Raw genomic sequence first — 19,825 nt, 5'->3', positions numbered from 1 at the left:
GGTGTAGATATTTCCATATTTATACAGATAGCGGTGTAGATATTTCCATGATTACACAGATAATGGTGTAGATATATCCATGTTTATACAGATAGCGATGTAGATATTTCCATGTCTATACAGATAGTGGTGTAGATATTTCCATGTTTACAGAGATAGCGGTGTAGATATTTCCATCTTTGCACAGACTGCGATGTAGATATTTCCATCTTTACACAGATAGCGGTGTAGATATTTTCATATTTATACAGATCGTGGTGTAGATATTTCCATCTTTCCACAGATGGCAGTTTAGATATTTCCACGTTTATACAGCTGACAGTGTAGATATTTCCATGTTTATACAGATAGCGGTGTAGATATTTCCATGTTCATGCAGATGGCGGTGTAGATATTTCCATGTTTATAGAGATAGTTGTGTAGATATTTCCATGTTTATACAGATGGCGGTGTAGGTATTTCCATGTTTATACAGATAGCGGTGTTGGTATTTCCATGTTTATACAACTAGCATTGTAGATATTTCCATGTTTATACAGCTCGCCGTGTAGATATTTCCATTTTATAGAGATGGCAGTGTAGATATTTCCATGTTTATAGAGATGGCGGTGTAGATATTTTCATGTTTGCACAGATCGCGGTGAAGATATTTCCAAGTTTATACAGATAGTGGTGTAGATATTTACATGTTTATACAGATCATGGTGTAGATATTTACATGTTTATACAGATAGTGGTGTAGATATTAACATGTTTATACAGTCCGCGGTGTATATCTTTCCATGTTTACACACGTAGCGTAATAGATATTTCCATGTTTATACAGATTGCAGTGTAGATATGTCCATGATTATACAGATAGCGGTGTAGATATTTTCATATTCATACAGATAGCGGTGGATTTATTTCCATGTTTATAGAGACTGCGGTATGGATATTTCCATGTTTATACAGATAGCGGTGTAGGTATTTCCATCTTTACGGAGATAGCGGTGTAGACATTTCCATCTTTGCATAGATTGCTGTGTAGATATTTCCATTTTTACACAGATAGCTGGGTAGATATTTCCAAGTTTACACAGATAGCTGTGTAGATATTTCCGTTTACACAGATAGCATTGTATATATTTCCATGTTTATACAGATAGCGGTGTAGATATTTCCATGTTTATAAAGATAGCGGTGTAGATATTTCCATGTTTATACAGATAGCATGGAGATATTTCCCTGTTTATACAGATAGAGATGTAGATATTTCCATGTTTATACAGATGGCGCTGTAGATATTTCCATGTTTATACAGATGGCAGTGCAGATATTTCCATGTTTACAGAGATAGCGGTGTAGATATTTCCATCTTTGCACAGATTGCGGTGTAATTATTGCCAAATTTACACATATAGCGGTGTAGATATTTCCAAGTTTACACAGATAGCTGTGTAGATATTTCCATGTTTACAGAGATAGCATTGAAGATATTTCCATGTTTATACAGATTGCGGTGTAGTTATTTCCATGTTGAGAGAGATAGCGGTGTAGATATTTCCATGTTTATACAGATAGCGGTGTAGAAATTCCCATTTTTATACAAATCGCTTTGTAGACATTTCCATCTTTCTACAGATGTCAGTGTAGATATTTCCATGTTTATACAGATGACTGTGTAGATATTTCCATGTTTATGCAGATGGCGGTGTAGATATTTCCATGATTATAGGGATGGAGGTGTAGTTATTTCTATGTTTATGGAGATAGCGGTGTAAATATTTCCATGCTTATAGAGACGGTGGTGTAAGTATTTTCATGTTTATAGAGATAACGGTGTAGATATTTCAATTTTTATACAGATAACGGTGTTGGTATTTCCATGTTTATACAGATAGCGGTGTAGATATTTCCATGTTTATACAGCTCGCGGTGTAGATATTTCCATCTTTATACAGATGGCAGTGTAGATATTTCCATGTTTATACATATAGCAGTGTAGATATTTACATGTCTATAGAGGTAGCGGTGTAGGTATTTCCATATTTATACAGATTGCGGTGTAGATATTTCCATCTTTATACAGATGGCGGTGTAGATATTTCCATGTTTATACAGATGGCAGTGAAGGTATTTCCATGTTTATATAGATAGTGGTGTAGATATTTCCATGTTTATACAGATGGCGGTGTAGATACATCCATGTTTCTGAAGATGGCGAAGTAGATATTTTCATATTTATAGAGATGGCGGTGTAGATATTTCCATGTATATAGAGATTGCACTGTAGATATTTCCATGTTTATAGAGAAATCGGTGTAGGTATTTCCATGTTTATAGAGATAGCGGTGTGGATATTTCCATATTTATACAGATACCAGTGTAGGTATTTCCATGTTTATACAGATGGCGGTATAGATATTTCCTTTTTTATACAGATATCGGTGTAGATATTTCCTGGTTTATACAGAGAGCGGTGTAGATATTTCCACGTTTTACGGATAGTGGTGTAGATATTTCCATCTTTATACAGATAGCGGTGCAGATATTTCCATGTTTACACAAATAGCCGTGTAGATATTTCTGTGTTTACACAGATAGAGTTGCAGATATTTCCATGTTTATAAATATAGCGGTGCAGATATTTCCATGTTTATACATATAGCGGTGTGGCTATTTCCATGTTTATACAGATAGCGGTGTGGGTATTTCCATGTTTATACCGATAGCGGTATAGATATTTCCATGTTTATAGAGATGACTGTCTAGATATTTCCATGTTTATACAGCTTTCCGGTTAGATATTTCCATGTTTATACAGATGGTGGTGTAGATATTTCCATGTTTATACAGATGACTTTGAAGTTATTTCCATGTTTACACAGATGTCAGTGTAGATATTTTCATGTTTATGGAGATAACGATGTAGATATTTCCATGTTTATACAGATAGCGGTGTAGACATTTCCATGTTTAGAGAGATAGCGTTGTAGATATTTCCATATTTATACAGATAGCTGTGTAGATCTTTCCAGGTTTATACAGATAGCAGTGTAGATATTTCCATGTTTATACAGATAGCGGTGTAGATATTTCCATATTTATTGAGATGGCGTTGTAGGTATTTCCATGTTTATAGAGAGATAGCGGTGTAGATATTTCCATGTTTATACAACTCGCAGTGCCGATATTTCCATCTTCATACAGATGGCACTGAAGATTTTTCCATGTTAATACAGATAGTGGTGTAGATATTTCCATGTTTATACAGATGGCGGTGTAGATACAGCCATGTTTCTGAAGATGGCGGTGTAGATATTTTCATGTTTATAGAGATGGCTCTGTAGATAATTCCATGTTTATAGAGATTGCGATGTAGATATTTCCATGTTTATAGAGATAGCGGTGTTGATATTTCCATATTTCTACAGATAGCGGTGTAGGTATTTCCACGTTTATACAGATGGCAGTGTAGGTATTTCCATGTTTCTACAGTTGGCGGTGTAGATATTTCCTTGCTTATACAGATAGCGGTGTAGGTATCTCCATGTTTATACAGATAGCGGTGTAGTTATTTCCATGTTTTCAGAGATAGCGGTGTAGGTATTTCCCTCTTTGCACAGATTGCCGTGTAGATATTTCCATTTTTACACAGATACTTGTGTAGATATTTCCAAGTTTACACAGATAGCGTTGTAGATATTTCCATGTTTATACAGATAGCGGTGTAGATATTTCCATGTTTATACAGATAGCGGTGTAGATATTTCCATGTTTATACAGATAGCGGTGAAGATATTTCCCTGTTTATACAGATAGCGATGTAGATATTTCCATGTTTATACAGATAGCGGTGTAGATATTTCCATGTTTATAGAGATAGCAGTGTAGTTATTTCCATGTTTATACAGATGGCTGTGTAGATATTTCCATGTTTACAGAGATAGCGGTGTAGATATTTCCATCTTTATACAGATAGTGGTGTAGATATTTCCATGTTTATACAGATGACTGTGTAGGTATTTCCATGTATATACAGAAGGCAGTGAAGATATTTCCATGTTTATACAGATGTCTGTGTAGATATTTCCATGTTTATGGAGATGGCGGTGTAGATATTTTCATGTTTATATAGATGGCGTTGTAGATATTTCCATGTTTGTAGAGATTGTGGTGTTGATATTTCCATGTTTATAGAGATAGCGCTGTAGGTATTTCCTTCTTTATACAGATAGTTGTGTAGATACATCCATGTTTATACAGATGGCTGTGTAGATATTTCCATGTGTATTCAGATGACTCTGTAGATATTTGTATGTTTACACAAATGGCGGTGTAGATATTTCCATATTTATACAGATAGCGGTGTAGATATTTCCATGATTACACAGATAATGGTGTAGATATATCCATGTTTATACAGATAGCGATGTAGATATTTCCATGTCTATACAGATAGTGGTGTAGATATTTCCATGTTTACAGAGATAGCGGTGTAGATATTTCCATCTTTGCACAGACTGCGATGTAGATATTTCCATCTTTACACAGATAGCGGTGTAGATATTTTCATATTTATACAGATCGTGGTGTAGATATTTCCATCTTTCCACAGATGGCAGTTTAGATATTTCCACGTTTATACAGATGACAGTGTAGATATTTCCATGTTTATACAGATAGCGGTGTAGATATTTCCATGTTCATGCAGATGGCGTGAAGATATTTCCATGTTTATAGAGATAGTTGTGTAGATATTTCCATGTTTATACAGATGGCGGTGTAGGTATTTCCATGTTTATACAGATAGCGGTGTTGGTATTTCCATGTTTATACAACTAGCATTGTAGATATTTCCATGTTTATACAGCTCGCCGTGTAGATATTTCCATTTTATAGAGATGGCAGTGTAGATATTTCCATGTTTATAGAGATGGCGGTGTAGATATTTTCATGTTTGCACAGATCGCGGTGAAGATATTTCCAAGTTTATACAGATAGTGGTGTAGATATTTACATGTTTATACAGATCATGGTGTAGATATTTACATGTTTATACAGATAGTGGTGTAGATATTAACATGTTTATACAGTCCGCGGTGTATATCTTTCCATGTTTACACACGTAGCGTAATAGATATTTCCATGTTTATACAGATTGCAGTGTAGATATGTCCATGATTATACAGATAGCGGTGTAGATATTTTCATATTCATACAGATAGCGGTGGATTTATTTCCATGTTTATAGAGACTGCGGTATGGATATTTCCATGTTTATACAGATAGCGGTGTAGATATTTCCATGTTTACGGAGATAGCGGTGTAGACATTTCCATCTTTGCATAGATTGCTGTGTAGATATTTCCATTTTTACACAGATAGCTGGGTAGATATTTCCAAGTTTACACAGATAGCTGTGTAGATATTTCCGTTTACACAGATAGCATTGTATATATTTCCATGTTTATACAGATAGCGGTGTAGATATTTCCATGTTTATAAAGATAGCGGTGTAGATATTTCCATGTTTATACAGATAGCATGGAGATATTTCCCTGTTTATACAGATAGAGATGTAGATATTTCCATGTTTATACAGATGGCGCTGTAGATATTTCCATGTTTATACAGATGGCAGTGCAGATATTTCCATGTTTACAGAGATAGCGGTGTAGATATTTCCATCTTTGCACAGATTGCGGTGTAATTATTGCCAAATTTACACATATAGCGGTGTAGATATTTCCAAGTTTACACAGATAGCTGTGTAGATATTTCCATGTTTACAGAGATAGCATTGTAGATATTTCCATGTTTATACAGATTGCGGTGTAGTTATTTCCATGTTGAGAGAGATAGCGGTGTAGATATTTCCATGTTTATACAGATAGCGGTGTAGAAATTCCCATTTTTATACAAATCGCTTTGTAGACATTTCCATCTTTCTACAGATGTCAGTGTAGATATTTCCATGTTTATACAGATGACTGTGTAGATATTTCCATGTTTATGCAGATGGCGGTGTAGATATTTCCATGATTATAGGGATGGAGGTGTAGTTATTTCTATGTTTATGGAGATAGCGGTGTAAATATTTCCATGCTTATAGAGACGGTGGTGTAAGTATTTTCATGTTTATAGAGATAACGGTGTAGATATTTCAATTTTTATACAGATAACGGTGTTGGTATTTCCATGTTTATACAGATAGCGGTGTAGATATTTCCATGTTTATACAGCTCGCGGTGTAGATATTTCCATCTTTATACAGATGGCAGTGTAGATATTTCCATGTTCATACATATAGCAGTGTAGATATTTACATGTCTATAGAGGTAGCGGTGTAGGTATTTCCATATTTATACAGATTGCGGTGTAGATATTTCCATCTTTATACAGATGGCGGTGTAGATATTTCCATGTTTATACAGATGGCAGTGAAGGTATTTCCATGTTTATATAGATAGTGGTGTAGATATTTCCATGTTTATACAGATGGCGGTGTAGATACATCCATGTTTCTGAAGATGGCGAAGTAGATATTTTCATATTTATAGAGATGGCGGTGTAGATATTTCCATGTATATAGAGATTGCACTGTAGATATTTCCATGTTTATAGAGAAATCGGTGTAGGTATTTCCATGTTTATAGAGATAGCGGTGTGGATATTTCCATATTTATACAGATAGCGGTGTAGGTATTTTCATGTTTATACAGATGGCGGTGTAGATATTTCCTTGTTTATACAGATATCGTTGTAGATATTTACAGGTTTATACAGAGAGTGGTGTAGATATTTCCACGTTTTACAGATAGTGGTGTAGATATTTCAATCTTTATACAGATAGTGGTGCAGATATTTCCATGTTTACACAAATAGCCGTGTAGATATTTGTATATTTACACAGATAGAGTTGCAGATATTTCCATGTTTATAAAAATAGCGGTGCAGACATTTCCATGTTTATACAGATAGCGGTGTGGCTATTTCCATGTTTAAACAGATAGCTGTGTGGGTATTTCCATGTTTATACAGATAGCGGTATAGATATTTCCATGTTTATAGAGATGACTGTCTAGATATTTCCGTGTTTATACAGCTTTCCGTGTAGATATTTCCATGTTTATACAGATGGTGGTGTATATATTTCCATGTTTAAACAGATGACTGTATAGGTATTTCCATGTTTTTACAGATGGCATTGTAGATATTTCCATGTTTATAGAGATAGCAGTGTAGATATTTCCATGTTTATAGAGATAGCGGTGTAGATATTTCCATATTTATACAGACAACGGTGTAGATATTTCCATGTTTATTCAGATAGCTGTGTAAATATTTCCATGTTTATACAGATCACGGTGTAGTTATTTCCATGTTTATAGAGATAGCGGTGTAGATATTTCCTTGTTTACACAGACCACGGTGTAGATATTTCCATGTTTATACAGATAGCGGTGCAGATATTTCCATGTTTGTACAGATAGCGGTGTTGATATTTCCCTCTATACACAGATGACCGTGTAGATATTTCCATGTTTATACAGATGGCGGCGCAGATATTTCCATGGATATGTAGATGGCGGTGTAGATATTTCCATGTGTATACAGAGAGCAGTGTAGTTATTTCCATCTTTATATAGATAGGGGTGTAGATATTTCCATGTATATACATATGGCTGTGTAGATATTTCCATGTTTATACAGATGGCGGTGTTGATATTTCCATGTTTATACACATAACTTTGTAAGTTTTTCCATGTTTATACAGATGTCGGTGTAGATATTTCGATGTTTATAGAGATAGCAGTGGAGATATTTCCATGTTTATACAGATAGCGGTGTAGATATTTCCATGTTTATACTGATCGCGGTGTAGATATTCCATGTTTATGGAGATGGCGGTGCAGATATTTCCATGTTCATAGAGATAGCGGTGTTGATTTTTCCATGTTTATAGATATAGCGGTGTGGATATTTCCATGTTTATACAGATAGGGGTGTAGATATTTCCATGTTTCTAGAAATGGCGATGTAGATATTTCCATGTTTATACAGATCACGGTGTAGATATTTCCATGTTTATACAGATAGCGGTGTGGATATTTCCATGTTTTTACAGATAATGGTTTAGATATTTCCATGTTTATACAGATCGCGGTGTTGATGTTACCATGTTTATAGGGATAGCGGTGCAAATATTTCCACATTTATACAGATAGCAGTGTAGTTATTAGCATATTTATACAGATAGCGGTGTAGATATTTCCATGTATAAACAGATGTCTGTGTAGATATTTCCCTGTTTAAACAGATGGTGGTGTAGATATTTCCTTTTTTATACAAATAGCAGTGTATTTATTTCCATGTTTATACAGATAGCGGTGTAGATATTTCCATGTATATACAGACGGCTCTGTAGTTATTTCCAAGTTCATACAGATGGCTGTGTAGATATTTCCATGTTTATACAGATGACTTTGTAGATATTTCCATGTTTATACAGATGGCTTTGTAGATATTTCCATGTTTATAGAGATAGCGGTGTAGATATTTCCATGTTTATATAGATGGCGTTGTAGATATTTCCATGTTTATACCAATAGCGGTGTTAGTATTTCCACGTTTATACTGATAGCTATGTAGATATTTCCATGTTTATACAGCTCACGGTGCAGATATTTATATCTTTATACCGATGGCATAGTAGATATTTCCTTATTTACACAGATGGCGGTGTAGATGTTTCCATGTTTATACAGATGGCAGTGTAGTTAGTTCCATGTTTATGGAGATGGCAGCGTAGATATTTTCATGTTTATAGAGATGGCGGTTTAGATATTTCCATGATTATAGAGATAGCATTGTAGATATTTACATGTTTATTCAGATGGCTGTGGAGATATTTCCATGTGTATAGAGATGGCCTTGTAGATATTTCCATGTTTATACAGATGACTGTATAGGTAATTCCATGTTTTTACAGATGGCAGTGCAGATATTTCCATGTTTATAGAGATAGCGGTGTAGATATTTCCATATTTGTAAAGATGGCAGTGTTGATATTTCCATCTATACACAGTTGGCCGTGTAGATATTTCCATGTTTATACAGATGGCGGCGTAGATATTTCCATGGACATGCAGATGGCGGTGTATTTATTTCCATGTTTATACAGAAAGCGGTGTAGATATTTCCATGTTTAAACAGATGGTGGTGTAGATATTTCCGTGATTATACACATGGCGGTGTAGAAATTTCCATCTTTATGGAGATGACAGTGTAGATATTTTCATGTTTATAGAGATGGCGGTGTAGATATTTCCATATTTATAGAGATAGCGGTGTAGATATTTCCATCTTTCTACAGATGGCAGTGGAGATATTTCCATGTTTATACAGATGGCGGTGTAGATATTTCCATATTTATACAGATGTCTGTGTAGATATTTCCATGTGTATACAGATGGCATTGTAGCTATTTCCATGTTTATACAGATGGTGGTGTAGATATTTCCAACTTTATTCAGATGTCTGTGTAGATATTTCCATGTTTTTACAGATGGCAGTGTAGATATTTCTATGTTTATAGAGATGGAGCTGTAGATATTTCCAGGTTTATACAGATAGCGGTGCAGATATTTCCATGTTTATAAACATAGTGGTGTACATATTACCATGTTTATAGAGACAGCGGTGTAGGTATTTCCATGTTTATACAGATAGCGGTGCAGATATTTCCATGTTTGTACAGATGTCGGTGTTGATATTTCCATCTATACACAGATGACCGTGTAGATATTTCCATGTTTATACAGATGGCGGCGCAGATATTTCCATGGACATGTAGACGGCAATGTAGATATTTCCATGTTTATACAGATAGCGATGTAGTTATTTACATGTTTGCATAGATAGCGGTGTAGATATTTCCATGTATATACACATGGCTGTGTAGATATTTCCATGTTTATACAGTTGGCTGTATAGATATTTCCATGTTTATACAGATAACTTTGTAAGTTTTTCCATGTTTATACAGATGGCGGTGTAGATACTTCGATGTTTATAGAGATAGCAGTGGAGATATTTCCATGTTTATACCGATAACGGTGTAGATATTTCCATGTATATACAGATGGCTGTGTAGATATTTCCTTGTTTATACAAATGTCGGTGTAGTTATTTCCATGTTTATACAGATAATGGTGTAGACATTTCCATGTTTATACAGATCGTGGTGTAGATATTTCCATGTTTATGCAGATCACGGTGTAGATATTTCCATGTTTATACAGATAGCGGTGCAGATATTTCCATGTTTTTACAGATATTGGTGTAGATATTTCCATGTTTACACAGATTGCGGTGTAGATATTTCCATCTTTCTACAGAGGGCATTGTAGATATTTCCATGTTTATACAGATGGTGCTGTAGATATTTCCATGTTTATATAGATGGTGGTGTAGATTTTACCATGTTTATACAGATAGCGGTGTAGATATTTCCATGTTTATACAGATCGTGGTGATGATATTTCCATGTTTATACAGATCGCGGTGTAGATATTTCCATGTTTATACAGATCGCAGTGTAGATATTTTCATGTTTATACAGATAGCGGTGTAGATATTTCCATGTCTATAGAGATAGCGGTGTAGGTTGTACCATATTTATACAGATTGCGGAGTAGATATTTCCATCTTTATACAGATGGCGGTGTAGATATTTCCATGTTTATACAGATGGCACTGAAGGTATTTCCATGTTTATAAAGATAGTGGTGTAGATATTGCCATGTTTATACAGATGGCGGTGTAGATACATCCATGTTTCTGAAGATGGCGGTGTAGATATTTTCATGTTTATAGAGATGGCGGTGGAGATATTTCCATGTATAAAGAGATAGCAGCGTAGATATTTTCATGTTTTTAGAGTAAGCGGTGTAGGTATTTCCATGTTTATACAGATGGCAGTGTAGATATTTCCATGTTTATACAGTATCGGTGTAGATATTTCCATGTTTACACAGAAGGCGGTGTAGATATTTCCATGTTTATACAAATAGCGCAGTAGATATTTCCATGTTTATACAGATGACTTTGTAGGTATTTCCATGTTTATACAGATGGCGGTGTAGATATTTCTCTGTATATAGAGATAACTGTGTAGATATTTCCATGTTTATACAGATAGCGGTCTAGATATTTCCATGTTTATACAGATCGCGGTGTAGATATTTCCATTTTTATACAGATCGCCGGGTAGTTATTTCCATGTTTATACAGATAGCGGTGTAGATACTTCCATGTTTATACAGATGGCGGTGTAGATATTTCCATGTTTATAGAGTTGGCGGTGTAGATATTTCCATCTTACTACAAATGGCAGTGTAGATATTTCCATGTTTTTAGAGAGGGCGGTGTAGATATTTCCATGTTTATATAGATGGCAGTGTAGATATTTCCAATTTTATAGAGTTCGCGGATTAGATATTACATATTTATTCAGATAGCGTTGTTGATATTTCCATGTTTATACACATTGCGGTGTAGATATTTCCATGTTTATACAGATAGCGGTGTAGATATTTCCACGTTTATACAGATGGCGGTGTAGATATTTCCATCTTACTACAAATGGCAGTGTAGATATTTCCATGTTTTTAGAGAGGGCGGTGTAGATATTTCCATCTTTATACAGATGGCGGTGTAGATATTTCCATGTTTATACAGATGGCAGTGAAGGTATTTCCATGTTTATATAGATAGTGGTGTAGATATTTCCATGTTTATACAGATGGCGGTGTAGATACATCCATGTTTCTGAAGATGGCGAAGTAGATATTTTCATATTTATAGAGATGGCGGTGTAGATATTTCCATGTATATAGAGATTGCACTGTAGATATTTCCATGTTTATAGAGAAATCGGTGTAGGTATTTCCATGTTTATAGAGATAGCGGTGTGGATATTTCCATATTTATACAGATAGCGGTGTAGGTATTTTCATGTTTATACAGATGGCGGTGTAGATATTTCCTTGTTTATACAGATATCGTTGTAGATATTTACAGGTTTATACAGAGAGTGGTGTAGATATTTCCACGTTTTACAGATAGTGGTGTAGATATTTCAATCTTTATACAGATAGTGGTGCAGATATTTCCATGTTTACACAAATAGCCGTGTAGATATTTGTATATTTACACAGATAGAGTTGCAGATATTTCCATGTTTATAAAAATAGCGGTGCAGACATTTCCATGTTTATACAGATAGCGGTGTGGCTATTTCCATGTTTAAACAGATAGCTGTGTGGGTATTTCCATGTTTATACAGATAGCGGTATAGATATTTCCATGTTTATAGAGATGACTGTCTAGATATTTCCGTGTTTATACAGCTTTCCGTGTAGATATTTCCATGTTTATACAGATGGTGGTGTATATATTTCCATGTTTAAACAGATGACTGTATAGGTATTTCCATGTTTTTACAGATGGCATTGTAGATATTTCCATGTTTATAGAGATAGCAGTGTAGATATTTCCATGTTTATAGAGATAGCGGTGTAGATATTTCCATATTTATACAGACAACGGTGTAGATATTTCCATGTTTATTCAGATAGCTGTGTAAATATTTCCATGTTTATACAGATCACGGTGTAGTTATTTCCATGTTTATAGAGATAGCGGTGTAGATATTTCCTTGTTTACACAGACCACGGTGTAGATATTTCCATGTTTATACAGATAGCGGTGCAGATATTTCCATGTTTGTACAGATAGCGGTGTTGATATTTCCCTCTATACACAGATGACCGTGTAGATATTTCCATGTTTATACAGATGGCGGCGCAGATATTTCCATGGATATGTAGATGGCGGTGTAGATATTTCCATGTGTATACAGAGAGCAGTGTAGTTATTTCCATCTTTATATAGATAGGGGTGTAGATATTTCCATGTATATACATATGGCTGTGTAGATATTTCCATGTTTATACAGATGGCGGTGTTGATATTTCCATGTTTATACACATAACTTTGTAAGTTTTTCCATGTTTATACAGATGTCGGTGTAGATATTTTGATGTTTATAGAGATAGCAGTGGAGATATTTCCATGTTTATACAGATAGCGGTGTAGATATTTCCATGTTTATACTGATCGCGGTGTAGATATTCCATGTTTATGGAGATGGCGGTGCAGATATTTCCATGTTCATAGAGATAGCGGTGTTGATTTTTCCATGTTTATAGATATAGCGGTGTGGATATTTCCATGTTTATACAGATAGGGGTGTAGATATTTCCATGTTTCTAGAGATGGCGATGTAGATATTTCCATGTTTATACAGATCACGGTGTAGATATTTCCATGTTTATACAGATAGCGGTGTGGATATTTCCATGTTTTTACAGATAATGGTTTAGATATTTCCATGTTTATACAGATCGCGGTGTTGATGTTACCATGTTTATAGGGATAGCGGTGCAAATATTTCCACATTTATACAGATAGCAGTGTAGTTATTAGCATATTTATACAGATAGCGGTGTAGATATTTCCATGTATAAACAGATGTCTGTGTAGATATTTCCCTGTTTAAACAGATGGTGGTGTAGATATTTCCTTTTTTATACAAATAGCAGTGTATTTATTTCCATGTTTATACAGATAGCGGTGTAGATATTTCCATGTATATACAGACGGCTCTGTAGTTATTTCCAAGTTCATACAGATGGCTGTGTAGATATTTCCATGTTTATACAGATGACTTTGTAGATATTTCCATGTTTATACAGATGGCTTTGTAGATATTTCCATGTTTATAGAGATAGCGGTGTAGATATTTCCATGTTTATATAGATGGCGTTGTAGATATTTCCATGTTTATACCAATAGCGGTGTTAGTATTTCCACGTTTATACTGATAGCTATGTAGATATTTCCATGTTTATACAGCTCACGGTGCAGATATTTATATCTTTATACCGATGGCATAGTAGATATTTCCTTATTTACACAGATGGCGGTGTAGATGTTTCCATGTTTATACAGATGGCAGTGTAGTTAGTTCCATGTTTATGGAGATGGCAGCGTAGATATTTTCATGTTTATAGAGATGGCGGTTTAGATATTTCCATGATTATAGAGATAGCATTGTAGATATTTACATGTTTATTCAGATGGCTGTGGAGATATTTCCATGTGTATAGAGATGGCCTTGTAGATATTTCCATGTTTATACAGATGACTGTATAGGTAATTCCATGTTTTTACAGATGGCAGTGCAGATATTTCCATGTTTATAGAGATAGCGGTGTAGATATTTCCATATTTGTACAGATGGCAGTGTTGATATTTCCATCTATACACAGTTGGCCGTGTAGATATTTCCATGTTTATACAGATGGCGGCGTAGATATTTCCATGGACATGCAGATGGCGGTGTATTTATTTCCATGTTTATACAGAAAGCGGTGTAGATATTTCCATGTTTAAACAGATGGTGGTGTAGATATTTCCGTGATTATACACATGGCGGTGTAGAAATTTCCATCTTTATGGAGATGACAGTGTAGATATTTTCATGTTTATAGAGATGGCGGTGTAGATATTTCCATATTTATAGAGATAGCGGTGTAGATATTTCCATCTTTCTACAGATGGCAGTGGAGATATTTCCATGTTTATACAGATGGCGGTGTAGATATTTCCATATTTATACAGATGTCTGTGTAGATATTTCCATGTGTATACAGATGGCATTGTAGCTATTTCCATGTTTATACAGATGGTGGTGTAGATATTTCCAACTTTATTCAGATGTCTGTGTAGATATATCCATGTTTTTACAGATGGCAGTGTAGATATTTCTATGTTTATAGAGATGGAGCTGTAGATATTTCCAGGTTTATACAGATAGCGGTGCAGATATTTCCATGTTTATAAACATAGTGGTGTACATATTACCATGTTTATAGAGACAGCGGTGTAGGTATTTCCATGTTTATACAGATAGCGGTGCAGATATTTCCATGTTTGTACAGATGTCGGTGTTGATATTTCCATCTATACACAGATGACCGTGTAGATATTTCCATGTTTATACAGATGGCGGCGCAGATATTTCCATGGATATGTAGACGGCAATGTAGATATTTCCATGTTTATACAGATAGCGATGTAGTTATTTACATGTTTGCATAGATAGCGGTGTAGATATTTCCATGTATATACACATGGCTGTGTAGATATTTCCATGTTTATACAGTTGGCTGTATAGATATTTCCATGTTTATACAGATAACTTTGTAAGTTTTTCCATGTTTATACAGATGGCGGTGTAGATATTTCGATGTTTATAGAGATAGCAGTGGAGATATTTCCATGTTTATACCGATAACGGTGTAGATATTTCCATGTATATACAGATGGCTGTGTAGATATTTCCTTGTTTATACAAATGTCGGTGTAGTTATTTCCATGTTTATACAGATAATGGTGTAGACATTTCCATGTTTATACAGATCGTGGTGTAGATATTTCCATGTTTATGCAGATCACGGTGTAGATATTTCCATGTTTATACAGATAGCGGTGCAGATATTTCCATGTTTTTACAGATATTGGTGTAGATATTTCCATGTTTACACAGATTGCGGTGTAGATATTTCCATCTTTCTACAGAGGGCATTGTAGATATTTCCATGTTTATACAGATGGTGCTGTAGATATTTCCATGTTTATATAGATGGTGGTGTAGATTTTACCATGTTTATACAGATAGCGGTGTAGATATTTCCATGTTTATACAGATCGTGGTGATGATATTTCCATGTTTATACAGATCGCGGTGTAGATATTTCCATGTTTATACAGATCGCAGTGTAGATATTTTCATGTTTATACAGATAGCGGTGTAGATATTTCCATGTCTATAGAGATAGCGGTGTAGGTTGTACCATATTTATACAGATTGCGGAGTAGATATTTCCATCTTTATACAGATGGCGGTGTAGATATTTCCATGTTTATACAGATGGCACTGAAGGTATTTCCATGTTTATAAAGATAGTGGTGTAGATATTGCCATGTTTATACAGATGGCGGTGTAGATACATCCATGTTTCTGAAGATGGCGGTGTAGATATTTTCATGTTTATAGAGATGGCGGTGGAGATATTTCCATGTATAAAGAGATAGCAGCGTAGATATTTTCATGTTTATAGAGTAAGCGGTGTAGGTATTTCCATGTTTATACAGATGGCAGTGTAGATATTTCCATGTTTATACAGTATCGGTGTAGATATTTCCATGTTTACACAGAAGGCGGTGTAGATATTTCCATGTTTATACAAATAGCGCAGTAGATATTTCCATGTTTATACAGATGACTTTGTAGGTATTTCCATGTTTATACAGATGGCGGTGTAGATATTTCTCTGTATATAGAGATAACTGTGTAGATATTTCCATGTTTATACAGATAGCGGTCTAGATATTTCCATGTTTATACAGATCGCGGTGTAGATATTTCCATTTTTATACAGATCGCCGGGTAGTTATTTCCATGTTTATACAGATAGCGGTGTAGATACTTCCATGTTTATACAGATGGCGGTGTAGATATTTCCATGTTTATAGAGTTGGCGGTGTAGATATTTCCATCTTACTACAAATGGCAGTGTAGATATTTCCATGTTTTTAGAGAGGGCGGTGTAGATATTTCCATGTTTATATAGATGGCAGTGTAGATATTTCCAATTTTATAGAGATCGCGGATTAGATATTACATATTTATTCAGATAGCGTTGTTGATATTTCCATGTTTATACACATTGCGGTGTAGATATTTCCATGTTTATACAGATAGCGGTGTAGATATTTCCACGTTTATACAGATGGCGGTGTAGATATTTCCATCTTACTACAAATGGCAGTGTAGATATTTCCATGTTTTTAGAGAGGGCGGTGTAGATATTTCCATGTTTATATAGATGGCAGTGTACATATTTTCTTGTTTATGTAGACGGCGTTGTAGATACCTCCATGTTTAAAGAGATGGCGGTGTGTATATCTCCTTGTTGATGGTGGTAGCGGTGTATATATTTCCATGTTTATAGAGATAGCGGTGTAGTTCTTTCCATGTTTATAGAGATAGCGGTGTAGATATTTCCATGTATCTACAGATGACTGTGTAGATATTTCCATGTTTGTACAGATGGCATTGTAGATATTTTCATGTTTATAGAGATAGCGGTGTAGATATTTCCAAGTTTATACAAATTGCGTTGGAAATGTGTCCATGTTTATACAGATAGCGATGTAGGTATTTCCATGTTTGTACAGATAGCGGTGTAGGTATTTCCATGTTCATAGAGTTGGCTGTGTAGATATTTCCATGTTTATACAGGTAGCGGTGTAGAAATTCCCATGTTGATACAGATCGCTTTGTTGACATTTCCATCTTTCTACAGATGTCAGTGTTGATATTTCCAAGTTTATACAGATGGCAGTGTAGATATTTCCATGTTTATACATATGTCTGTGTAGATATTTCTATGTTTATGCAGATGGCGGTGTAGATATTTCCATGTTTATAGAGATGGCGGTGTTGTTATTTCTATGTTTATAGAGATAGCGGTGTAAATATCTCCATGTTTATAGAGATGGTGGTGTAAGTGTTTTCATGTTTATACAGATAGCTGTGTAGGTATTTCCATGTTTATACCGATAGCGGTGTTGGTATTTCCATGTTTATACAGATAGCGGTGTAGATATTTCCATGTTTATACAGCTCGCGGTGTAGATATTTCAATCTTTATACAGATGGCAGTGTAGATATTTCCATGTTTATACAGATAGCGGTGTAGATATTTCCATGTCTATAGAGATAGCGGTGTAGGTATTTCCATATTTATACAGAATGCGGTGTAGATATTTCCAACTTTATACAGATGTCGGTGTAGATATTTCCATGTTTATACAGATGGCAGTGAAGATATTTCCATGTTTATACAGATAGTGGTTTAGATATTTCCATGTTTATACAGATGGCGGCGTAGATAAATCCATGTTTCTGAGGATGGCGGTGTAGATATTTTGATGTTTATAGAGCTTGTGGTGTAGATATTTCCATGTTTATGCAGATGTCTGTGTAGATATTTCCATGTTTATGCAGATAGCGGTGTAGATATCTAGATGTTCATAGAGATGGCGATATAGTTATTTCTAAGTTTATAGAGATAGCGGTGTGAATATTTCCATGTTTATAGAGATGGTGGTGTAATTATTTTCATGTTTATAGAGATAGCGGAGTAGATATTTCCAAGTTTATACAGATAGCGGTGTTGGTATTTCCATGTTTATACAGATAGAAGTGTAGATATTTCCATGTTTATACAGCTCGCGGTGTAGATATTTCCATCTTTATACAGATGGCAGTGTAGATATTTCCATGTTTATACAGATAGCGGTGTAGATATTTCCATGTCTATAGAGATAGCGGTGTAGTTATTTCCATATTTATACAGATTGCGGTGTAGATATTTCCATCTATATACATATGACGGTGTAGATATTTCCATGTTTATACAGATGGCAGTGAAGTTATTTCCATGTTTATACAGATAGTGGTGTAGATATTTCCATGTTTATACAGATGGCGGTGTAGATACATCCATGTTTCTGAAGATGGCGGTGTAGATATTTTCATATTTATAGAGATGGAGGTGTAGATATTTCCATGTATACAGAGATAGCAGTGTAGATATTTTCATGTTTATAGAGAAAGCGGTGTAGGTATTTCCATGTTTATAGAGATAGCGGTGAAGATAATTCCATATTTATACAGATAGCGGTGTACGTATTTCCATGTTTATACAGATTGCGGTGTAGATATTTCCATGTTTCTGCAGATGGCGGTGTAGATATTTCCTTGTTTATACAGACAGCGGTGTAGATATTTCCATGTTTATACAGGTAGCGGTGTAGATATTTGCAAGTTTACAGAGATAGCGGTGTAGTTATTTCCATCTTTGCACAGATTGCCGTGTAGATATTTCCATGTTTACGCAGATAGCTGTGTAGATATTTCCAAGTTTACACAGATAGCTGTGTAGATATTTCCATGTTTACACACATACCGTGGTTGATATTTCCATGTTTATACAGATTGCGGTGTAGATATGTCCATGATTACACAGATAGCGGTGTAGATATTTTCGTGTTTATACAGTTAGCGGTGGAGATATTTCCATGTTTATAGAGACTGCGGTATAGATATTTCCATGTTTATGCAGATAGCGGTGTAGATATTTCCATGTTTACAGAGATAGCAGTGTAGATATTTCCATCTTTGCCCAGATTGCTGTGTAGATATTTCCATTTTTCCACAGATAGCTGTGTAGATATTTCCAAGTTTACACAGTTAGCTGTGTAGATATTTCCATGATTACAGAGATAGCATTGTATATATTTCCATGTTTATACAGATAGCGGTGTAGATATTTCCATGTTTATACAGATAGTGGTGTAGATATTTCCATGTTTATACAGATAGCGGTGGAGATATTTCCCTGTTTATACAGATAGCGATGTAGATATTTCCATGTTTATACAGACGGCAGTGTAGATATTTCCATGTTTATACAGATAGCGGTGTAGATATTTGCATGTTTACAGAGATAGCGGTGTAGATATTTCCATCTTTGCACAGATTGCCGTGCAGGTATTGCCAAATTTACACAGAAAGCGTTGTAGATATTTCCAAGTTTACACAGATCGCTGTGTAGATATTTCCATGTTTACAGAGATAGCA

This window comes from Pan troglodytes, chromosome 5 (assembly GCF_028858775.2).
Source record: "Pan troglodytes isolate AG18354 chromosome 5, NHGRI_mPanTro3-v2.0_pri, whole genome shotgun sequence".
In the NCBI taxonomy this organism is placed as follows: domain Eukaryota; kingdom Metazoa; phylum Chordata; class Mammalia; order Primates; family Hominidae; genus Pan; species Pan troglodytes.
This window is presented reverse-complemented; position numbering follows the sequence as displayed.